Raw genomic sequence first — 10,926 nt, 5'->3', positions numbered from 1 at the left:
GGTGTTTTGGTACTGTAGGATTCTTTAATCAATGTGGCTCATTGGACAGGTCAGAGTCTCAACACAATTGAAAATTTACCATCAATAAAACACCAAATGATGTAATTTCTTGTGGAAGAATGGTGTCACATCCCTCCAATAGACTTCCAGACAGTTGTAGAATGTTTGCCAAGGCACATTGTAAGAGCTGTAAAGAGAGAGGGACTCGGAGAGAGAACAGGCAGAACCTGATATGTAAATGAGCAGAGCAAACGAAAGTAACTTTCGACGACCGAATGATCATTCAGACTCTGTTTCTATTGAGAGATAAAAGGTAAGACGACGATTGTCATGTGTTTTAATATAGTTGGTGATATTGTCATGTGTATTAATATAGTTGATGATATTGTTATGTGCATTAATATAGGTGATGATATTGTCATGTGTATTAATATAGTTGATGATATTGTTATGTGCATTAATATAGTTGATGATATTGTTATGTGTATTCATATAGTTGATATTGTTATGTGTATTAATATAGTTGATGATATTGTTGTGTGTATTCATATAGTTGATGGTATTGTTGTGTATTAATATAGTTGATGATATTGTTGTGTGTATTCATATAGTTGATGATATTGTTATGTGTATTCATATCGTTGATGATATTGTTGTGTGTATTAATATAGTTGGTGATATTGTTGTGTGTATTAATATAGTTGATGATATTGTTATGTGTATTAATATAGTTTATGATATTGTTATGTGTATTAATATAGTTAATGATATTGTTGTGTGTATTAATATAGTTGATGATATTGTTATGAGTATTCATATAGTTGGTGATATTGTTATGTGTATTAATATAGTTGATGATATTGTTATGTGTATTAATATAGTTTATGATATTGTTATGTGTATTAATATAGTTAATGATATTGTTGTGTGTATTAATATAGTTGATGATATTGTTATGTGTATTCATATAGTTGATGATATTGTTGTGTGTATTAATATAGTTGATGATATTGTTGTGTGTATTAATATAGTTGATGGTATTGTTATGTGTATTCATATAGTTGATGATATTGTTGTGTGTATTAATATAGTTGATGATATTGTTATGTGTATTAATATAGTTGATGGTATTGTTATGTGTATTCATATAGTTAATTATATTTTTGGTGGACAGTGTTATAATAGTCCTACTCTCCTTAAAATGTTTTGGATATAAATTAGATGCGTGGGGTGAATTCGTTCTGTGCCCATCTGTGTGCCCCAGGGTGATCGCTCCTACACTATCTACAATCTAAAAGGGTTCTTTGGCTGTCCCCATAGGAGAACCCTTTGTAGAACCCTTTTAGGTACTAGGTAGAACACTTTTGGGTTCCGTGAAGAACCCTTTCCACAGAGGGTTCTACATGGAAGCCAGAAGGGTTCTACCTGGAACCCAAAAGCGTTCTCCTATGGGGACGGCCGGAGGACCCGTTTGGAACCCTTTATTCTAAGAGTGTACTGAATCATAGGTCTATAGACTTGTCTTCTCAAAACAGGCTTAAAATACAACAAGTAACAAACAAACATGTTCTCTTTATAATCTACAGTTAACTCTTTTCACTCAGGAAGGTATGTTGTGTGAAAGAGAGACAAATAAATACTGTTCGAGAGACTAACAACAACTTACACTTCCTCAAAACAGTTTGTGTGTATTCATTAGTGCCCACCGTAGCAAAACGTTTGGCAACAGAAACCGTTTAGGTCACATTGTACAGCGTTTAGAGTAAACGGTTTGTGTTTTATTTAACATTTTAAAACTGTTGGCTGTGGAGTAAAATAATGAATACGACCCAGGTTGTTGCCTACGACTCGGCATGTTGATACCTGCCTCTTGCTGAAACCTGAACGTAGCCTGAGGGGTATACTATGATACAGGCTTGATATACTGGTTTTCTAAAGCTAGCCAGCTTCAGTTAGCTTCACATTCCAGCTCAGGCCTCATCCATCAGAATATACAGAGTTCTAGTCATCAGGAAGCTGCTCTCTCAGCAGAACAGAAAATATCTCAATGACTTGACATGTTCTGGTTGTGAGCCTTTTTAAATCTCAAATACACAACAGGTTTTAAATTTCCTGCATTGCTGGAAAGTTATTCTGCAGTGGGGGTGATCAAATTAAGATCCTGCATCTGTACACATCATTTTACATGGTGACATGGGGGTCTATAACATCCAATCACAGAGGTTTACAGCAGCTGACAGTTATTTTACATGGTGAGATGGTGCTGCTAGTGATAGACAACATTTAGAGACAGAACACAGACAGAAGAGTTTACACTAAGTTTCCCTACAACATTATACACAACTAGATAGAGTGGGAGTAGAGCTATAAGAGAATGAACAGCGGATATACAAATATACAGTACAGTGGCTATACAGTTGATATACAGTACAGTGGATATACAGTAGATAAACAGTGGATGTCCACATTTACAGTATCAGTGTAAATATATCTAAGAGGGATGAACAGAGATTTAATGCAGTATAGTTCAGTTATTTAGTGTACAGTTCAGAGATGGCTTGATGTGGTGTTCAGCTAAGAGTGTATAGTCCTTTAGTCTCTATGGGCCAGATGCCCAGTTGGTGAGGGCCACAGCATAGTCCTTTAGTCTCTATGGGCCAGGTGGCCAGTTGGTGAGGGCCACAGCATAGTCCTTTAGTCTCTATGGGCCAGATGACCAGTTGGTGAGGGCCACATCACGGGGAAAGAAAAATATGATCACCCTGTTACAGGAAAACTAAAATGTGTCGTGTGTTTGAGTGTATTTAAACTTTAAAAAAGGTTTCTGAAGATGATAAATTCCACTTTTCCATTTTAAAATTATTATTTAATTATAAATCACATATTAATTCAAATGTCCTGTTGCTAAAGGATTATTTTCCTGCTGTAGCAAACTGGCTCAAATTAAGATCCAACATCTGTAGCAATATACCTCTCTCTAATGTATATGACTCTATCAGGATATATATACCTCTCTCTAATGTATATGACTATATCAGGATATATATACCTCTCTCTAATGTATATGACTATATCAGGATATATATACCTCTCTCTAATGTATATGACTATATCAGGATATATATACCTCTCTCTAATGTATATGGTTATATCAGGATATATATACCTCTCTCTAATGTATATGACTATATCAGGATATATATACCTCTCTCTAATGTATATGACTATATCAGGATATATATACCTCTCTCTAATGTATATGGTTATATCAGGATATATATACCTCTCTCTAATGTATATGGCTATATCAGGATATATATACCTCTCTCTAATGTATATGACTATATCAGGATATATATACCTCTCTCTAATGTATATGGTTATATCAGGATATATATACCTCTCTCTAATGTAAATGGCTATATCAGGATATATATACCTCTCTCTAATGTATATGGTTATATCAGGATATATATACCTCTCTCTAATGTAAATGGCTATATCAGGATTCACTTTGACCATTTGACATCTTGTATTTACTGTTGTTTAGGCTGGTTGAATGAGCTGCCTGTGAAAGCTACTTCATCTGCAAGAAAACAGGCGGCTGCACCAGTGACTGTAAGTTTTGTGATTTCCTCATATGAAATTAAAAATATGTTTGTAGCCTACACAGTTACAAAAATGGCTGTTGAAACTGTGGCACATATTTCTCGGTAACATTAAATAAATGTGTTGGTATGTAGGAAAGACGGGCAGACTCTCGTACTGTTGGTATAGACTACCTACAAACTATTATAAGGCTATGATCACTTATCATGCCGACAAACCTGATGGTCTCTGTGAACTCATCTGAACAGGTTTAGACTGGTCATCTATGATATGTAGGTTATATACAGTACATTCTCTGTCCTGCTACTGGTAGGACTATAACATTATGTTGATCTGAACAGGTTTAGACTGGTCATCTATGGTATGTAGGCTACATACAGTACATTCTCTGTCCTGCTACTGGTAGGACTATAACATTATGTTGATCTGAACAGGTTTAGACTGGTCATCTATGATATGTAGGTTATATACAGTACATTCTCTGTCCTGCTACTGGTAGGACTATAACATTATGTTGATCTGAACAGGTTTAGACTGGTCATCTATGGTATGTAGGCTATATACAGTACATTCTCTGTCCTGCTACTGGTAGGACTATAACATTATGTTGATCTGAACAGGTTTAGACTGGTCATCTATGATATGTAGGCTATATCTGAGGTATAGACCTTGATCTGCATTTCACTAACAAACTGCTATTATACATTATAACCTAGTCTACTTTACATAATATAAAACCTCTTACTTGTTGCAAATAAACGTTGAATGTATCAATGATTTCCCCCTCAGATCATTCATGTCCGTTTTAGCCCTTCTGTCTACATTCTCAGATACATTTAGAAAATAACAGATTGAAAGACAATAAATAGTCAACTGTTAGTGAATACAAATAAGTGTAAGACATGGCCTTGTGTTGCTGTACTGTCTATAACTACCTTAACAAACAGTGACTTATTATTATTATTATTATTATTATTATTATTATTGTTGCTGTACTGTCTATAACTACCGTAACAAACAGTGACTTATTATTATTATTATTACTATTATTATTATTATTATTATTATTGTTATTACTATTATTATTATTATTATTGTTATTACTATTATTATTATTATTATTGTTATTACTATTATTATTATTATTATTGTTATTACTATTATTATTATTATTATTGTTATTACTATTATTATTATTATTATTATTGTTGCTGCACTGTCTATAACTACCTTAACAAACAGTGACTTATTATTATTACTATTATTATTATTATTATTATTGTTGTTGCTGTATTGTCTAGAACTACCTTAACAAACAGTGACTTATTATTATTATTATTGTTGTTGACAGTTACATTTACATTTACATTTAAGTCATTTAGCAGACGCTCTTATCCAGAGCGACTTACAAATTGGTGCATTCACCTTATGATATCCAGTGGAACAACCACTTTACAATAGTGCATCTAGATCTTCTAAGGGGGGGGGGTTAGAAGGATTACTTTATCCTATCCTAGGTATTCCTTAAAGAGGTGGGGTTTCAGGTGTCTCCGGAAGGTGGTGATTGACTCCGCTGTCCTGGCGTCGTGAGGGGAGCTTGTTCCACCATTGGGGTGCCAGAGCAGCGAACAGTTTTGACTGGGCTGAGCGGGAACTGTGCTTCCTCAGAGGTAGGGGGCCAGCAGGCCAGAGGTGGATGAACGCAGTGCCCTTGTTTGGGTGTAGGGCCTGATCAGAGCCTGAAGGTATGGAGGTTCCGTTCCCTTCACAGCTCCGTAGGCAATCACCATGGTCTTGTAGCGGATGCGAGCTTCAACTGGAAGCCAGTGGAGAGAGCGGAGAAGCGGGGTGACGTGAGAGAACTTGGGAAGGTTGAACACCAGACGGGCTGCGGCGTTCTGGATGAGTTGTAGGGGTTTAATGGCACAGGCAGGGAGCCCAGCCAACAGCGAGTTGCAGTAATCCAGACGGGAGATGACAAGTGCCTGGATTAGGACCTGCGCCGCTTCCTGTGTGAGGCAGGGTCGTACTCTGCGAATGTTGTAGAGCATGAACCTACAGGATCGGGTCACCGCCTTGATGTTAGTGGAGAACGACAGGGTGTTGTCCAGGATCACGCCAAGGTTCTTAGCACTCTGGGAGGAGGACACAAGGGAGTTGTCAACCGTGATGGCGAGATCATGGAACGGGCAGTCCTTCCCCGGGAGGAAGAGCAGCTCCGTCTTGCCAAGGTTCAGCTTGAGGTGGTGATCCGTCATCCACACTGATGTGTCTGACAGACATGCAGAGATGCGATTCGCCGCCTGGTTATCAGAAGGGGGGAAAGGAGAAGATTAATTGTGTGTCGTCTGCATAGCAATGATAGGAGAGACCATGTGAGGATATGACAGAGCCAAGTGACTTGGTGTATAGCGAGAATAGGAGAGGGCCTAGAACAGAGCCCTGGGGGACACCAGTGGTGAGAGCGCATGGTGCGGAGACAGATTCTCGCCACGCCACCTGGTAGGAGCGACCTGTCAGGTAGGACGCAATCCAAGCGTGGGCCGCGCCGGAGATGCCCAACCCGGAGAGGGTGGAGAGGAGGATCTGATGGTTCACAGTATCAAAGGCAGCAGATAGGTCTAGAAGGATGAGAGCAGAGGAGAGAGAGTTAGCTTTAGCAGTGCGGAGAGCCTCCGTGACACAGAGAAGAGCAGTCTCAGTTGAATGCCCAGTCTTGAAACCTGACTGATTAGGATCAAGAAGGTCATTCTGAGAGAGATAGCAGGAGAGCTGGCCAAGGACGGCACGTTCAAGAGTTTTGGAGAGAAAAGAAAGAAGGGATACTGGTCTGTAGTTGTTGACATCGGAGGGATTGAGTGTAGGTTTTTTTCAGAAGGGGTGCAACTCTCGCTCTCTTGAAGACGGAAGGGACGTAGCCAGCGGTCAAGGATGAGTTGATGAGCGAGGTGAGGTAGGGGAGAAGGTCTACGGAAATGGTCTGGAGAAGAGAGGAGGGGATAGGGTCAAGTGGGCAGGTTGTTGGGCGGCCGGCCGTCACAAGACGCGAGATTTCATCTGGAGAGAGAGGGGAGAAAGAGGTCAAAGCACAAGGTAGGGCAGTGTGAGCAGGACCAGCGGTGTCATTTGACTTAGCAAACGAGGATCGGATATCGTCAACCTTCTTTTCAAAATGGTTGACGAAGTCATCCGCAGAGAGGGAGGAGGGGGGGAGGGGGAGGAGGATTCAGGAGGGAGGAGAAGGTAGCAAAGAGCTTCCTAGGGTTAGAGGCAGATGCTTGGAATTTAGAGTGGTAGAAAGTGGCTTTAGCAGCAGAGACAGAAGAGGAGAATGTAGAGAGGAGGGAGTGAAAGGATGCCAGGTCCGCAGGGAGGCGAGTTTTCCTCCATTTCCGCTCGGCTGCCCGGAGCGCTGTTCTGTGAGGTCGTAGTGAGTCGTCGAGCCACGGAGCAGGAGGGGAGGACCGAGCCGGCCTGGAGGATAGGGGACAGAGAAAATCAAAGGATGCAGAAAGGGAGGAGAGGAGGGTTGAGGAGGCAGAATCAGGAGATAGGTTGGAGAAGGTTTGAGCAGAGGGAAGAGATGATAGGATGGAAGAGGAGAGAGTAGCGGGAGAGAGAGCGCGAAGGTTGGGAGGGCACAATACCATCCGAGTAGGGGCAGAGTGAGAAGTGTTGGATGAGAGCAAGAGGGAAAAGGATACAAGGTAGTGGTCGGAGATTTGGAGGGGAGTTGCAATGAGATTAGTGGAAGAACAGCATCTAGTAAAGATGAGGTCAAGCGTATTGCCTGCCTTGTGAGTAGGGGGGGAAGGTGAGAGGGTGAGGTCAAAAGAGGAGAGGAGTGGAAAGAAGGAGGCAGAGAGGAATGAGTCAAAGGTAGACGTGGGGAGGTTAAAGTCACCCAGAACTGTGAGAGGTGAGCCATCTTCAGGAAAGGAACTTATCAAGGCGTCAAGCTCATTGATGAACTCTCCAAGGGAACCTGGAGGGCGATAAATGATAAGGAAGTTAAGCTTGAAAGGGCTGGTAACTGTGACAGCATGGAATTCAAATGAGGAGATAGACAGATGGGTCAGGGGAGAAAGAGAGAATGTCCACTTGGGAGAGATGAGGATTCCAGTGCCACCACCCCGCTGGCTCGATGCTCTAGGGGTATGCGAGAACACGTGGGCAGACGAAGAGAGAGCAGTAGGAGTAGCAGTTACCATGGAGATGAAATTTCACAACTAAATATTAATGTGATTGTCAACTGTCCTCCTTGTACTCAAAGAGGCCAACGTCATGACACTACCTTAACAAACAGTGACTTATTATTATTATTGACAGTTACCATGGAGAAGAGATGTCACAAATACATATTAATGTGATTGCATTAAATCCCCTGACTGTTTCGATATGTCTGTTAGTAAATGTTTTATAAGAGATAATTGATAAATGATAACAACTGACATTCAAGAATTACTGTCTTGACCACAACCAACATGCTGGATCTCTGTTTAGGATGTCACTGTGTTAACCACAACCAACATGCTGGATCTCTGTTTAGTTGTCACTGTGTTAATCACAACCAACATGCTGGATCTCTGTTTAGTTGTCACTGTGTTGACCACAACCAACATGCTGGATCTCTGTTTAGTTGTCACTGTGTTAACCACAATCAACATGCTGGATCTCTGTTTAGTTGTCACTGTGTTAACCACAACCAACATGCTGGATCTCTGTTTAGTTGTCACTGTGTTAACCACAACCAACATGCTGGATCTCTGTTTAGGACATCACTGTGTTAACCACAACCAACATGCTGGATCTCTGTTTAGTTGTCACTGTGTTAACCACAACCAACATGTTGGATCTCTGTTTACAGGGGTCAGTGCTCTAAAATGAGTCTCTCTGGGGAGAGGAAGGAGGGGGGCCCTGCCTCTAAAATGAGTCTCTCTGGGGAGAGAGAGGAGGGGGGCCCTGCCTCCAAAATGCATCTCTCTGGGGGACATGACACCAAAGCTAAGAGGTGAGATAACAATTTTATGAATAATTAATTAAGTTTATTTCCAAAATAAATAGCTATCTTAAGGTGAATGCACTTACTGTAAATCTCTCTGGATAAGAGCATCTGCTAAATCAGGGGTTCTCAATCCGGGGTCTGCGGAGGTACTGCAGGGGTTCTGCAGGAAGCGTGGGGAGTGGTGGTGTATCCAGGGAGAAAACTAAACTAATATTCTGAAATGTCATTGTGGTCTTATGTTCCCATCTATTGGAATTATTTAGCAACTGCATTAGTGCTGAAAAAAATGTGTTATTCCTTACAAAAGTAGTAATTACTGAGAATTACTAGTTAATTTTATCACTTACAATTATTTAGTTAATTACCAAATTGAGCCGGTCGGTCACATTTGAGAGTGAGGGAGATATATAGCATTTTGCATAATTTTTTTTTATTTTTGTCTCTCTGAAATGAAACCATCAAGTGATAGATTTTAAACAAATCCTTGTCTGTGAGAGATGTAATAATGAATACATAATTTCTTTAAACAATAAAAGCTCATTTCTGTAAAGTGATATGTTGCGTTTTGGAACTCTTCTTATGTTTCCCCATCTGAGATCAGAGTAGATGAGAGATGTAATGTTTGTCTCTGTTGTGTTGAAGACCAATCAAGCAGGAGAGACCAGCCTCCCCTGTACCCAGCTGTGTGTCCATGAAGAGTGACCAGTCTATGGATCCTCTTAGAAACTTTAGAGAGGGAGACTTTTCTACTGAACAAAGGTACGAAGAACTCATGGATCATGGTCAGTGAGTTAAACAACACTGTCTCTAGTCATTTCTCCTCTCCCATTTTCACATTTATTTTTGTTGTTTTCATAATCCATAGGCTAATCCTTTAGTCCATTTTCATAGTCCTAAAACAGTGTGTGTGTGTGTGTGTGTGTGTGTGTGTGTGTGTGTGTGTGTGTGTGTGTGTGTGTGTGTGTGTGTGTGTGTGTGTGTGTGTGTGTTACTCCCTGGATGAGGAGATGTAATCTCATGTTTCGTCCACAGAAACCAACAGGAGAGATCAGAGTCAGAGATTCTCAGTGGTCAGTCTTCCCAGAGTCATCAAACAGACCTGGACTCTATATTCAGTGTATGTGGTCCTGTTATGAACATTTGTTTTTGTTTACCTCAAGTAAAGTTGATCTGTCAATTATTCATTAATGTGTTAATGAGAAAGCATTTCTTCTCTTGATTAACTTATTTACTTGATTTATTTTAGTTGCTTGAAGAGAAAATGATGACATTTGTGAAGAACGAGCTGAAGATGTTCAAGAGGATTCTTAGTCCTGAACTCCCAGAAGGCTTTGAGAGTCAGAAGCAGGATGAGGAAGTGGTGGATGCTGAAGATGAGAAGCAGGAGAGCAGTGCCAGAGAGGGGGCTCTGAAGATCACACTGCACGTCCTGAGGAAAATGAACCAGAAGGAGCTTGCTGACACACTGGAGAACTGTAAGATCTGTCTGCCTCATGTTGAATGATGTTTTATAACATTTAAAAACTGTGGCTAAAGTACAGCTAAAGTAGCTGTGTAACTCAATGATATTGTAGCAGCCTTAACACAACACCTAGTGGCCTCATCAAGTAGCAGAAGGGATGTGTTGTGTTGATTAATTTAGAGAGAGAGACAGAGACAGAGAGACAACATTAATAATACCATCAATTACACCAATAATATTATAATCAGTCACACCAGTCTGTAATGCATTATGAAAACACTTATACAGACAGTTAAGAGAATAAATGATTATAATTTAAAATGTTATAACAGTCCTACAATACTGTAGGCATTAAAACAGATGTAATATAAATATCCTCTGTGTTATTTCTAGATTCAGATGATCCTGCTGTAATTTGCCAACGTGAACTCAAATCTAATCTAAAGAAGAAGTTTCAATGTGTATTTGAGGGGATCGCTAAACAAGGAAACCCAACACTTCTCAATAAGATCTACACAGAGCTCTACATCACAGAGGGAGGAACAGGAGAGGTCAATAATGAACATGAGCTGAGACAGATTGAGACAACAACCAGGAAACAAGCAAGACCAGAGACTGCAGTCAAATGTAACGACATCTTCAAACCCTTAACTGGACAAGACAAACGTATCAGAACTGTGCTGACAAAGGGAGTTGCTGGCATTGGAAAAACAGTCTCTGTGCAGAAGTTCATTCTGGACTGGGCAGAAGGAAAAGCAAATCAGGATGTCCAATTTGTGTTTTCATTCCCTTTTCGGGAGCTGAATTTGATGAAAGGGGACAAAAACACTTTGATTGAACTTCTCTATCA

The 10,926-nt window shown here is 40.2% G+C and overlaps 1 long non-coding RNA gene across 1 annotated transcript; it reads left to right on the top strand.

Moving 5' to 3' along the window:
* Positions 1-273: 273 nt before the first annotated feature.
* On the top strand, positions 274-8,514 carry LOC123733418 (uncharacterized). Its single transcript, XR_006763775.1, has 3 exons — positions 274-313; positions 3,551-3,618; positions 8,477-8,514. It is a non-coding gene; the product is annotated as an uncharacterized lncRNA (long non-coding RNA).
* The last annotated feature ends 2,412 nt before the right edge of the window (positions 8,515-10,926 follow it).

Source organism: Salmo salar, unplaced genomic scaffold, assembly GCF_905237065.1.
Source record: "Salmo salar unplaced genomic scaffold, Ssal_v3.1, whole genome shotgun sequence".
Classification (NCBI taxonomy): domain Eukaryota; kingdom Metazoa; phylum Chordata; class Actinopteri; order Salmoniformes; family Salmonidae; genus Salmo; species Salmo salar.
The sequence above is the reverse complement of the archived record's forward strand: the minus strand, read 5'-3'. Positions and strand labels throughout refer to the sequence as shown.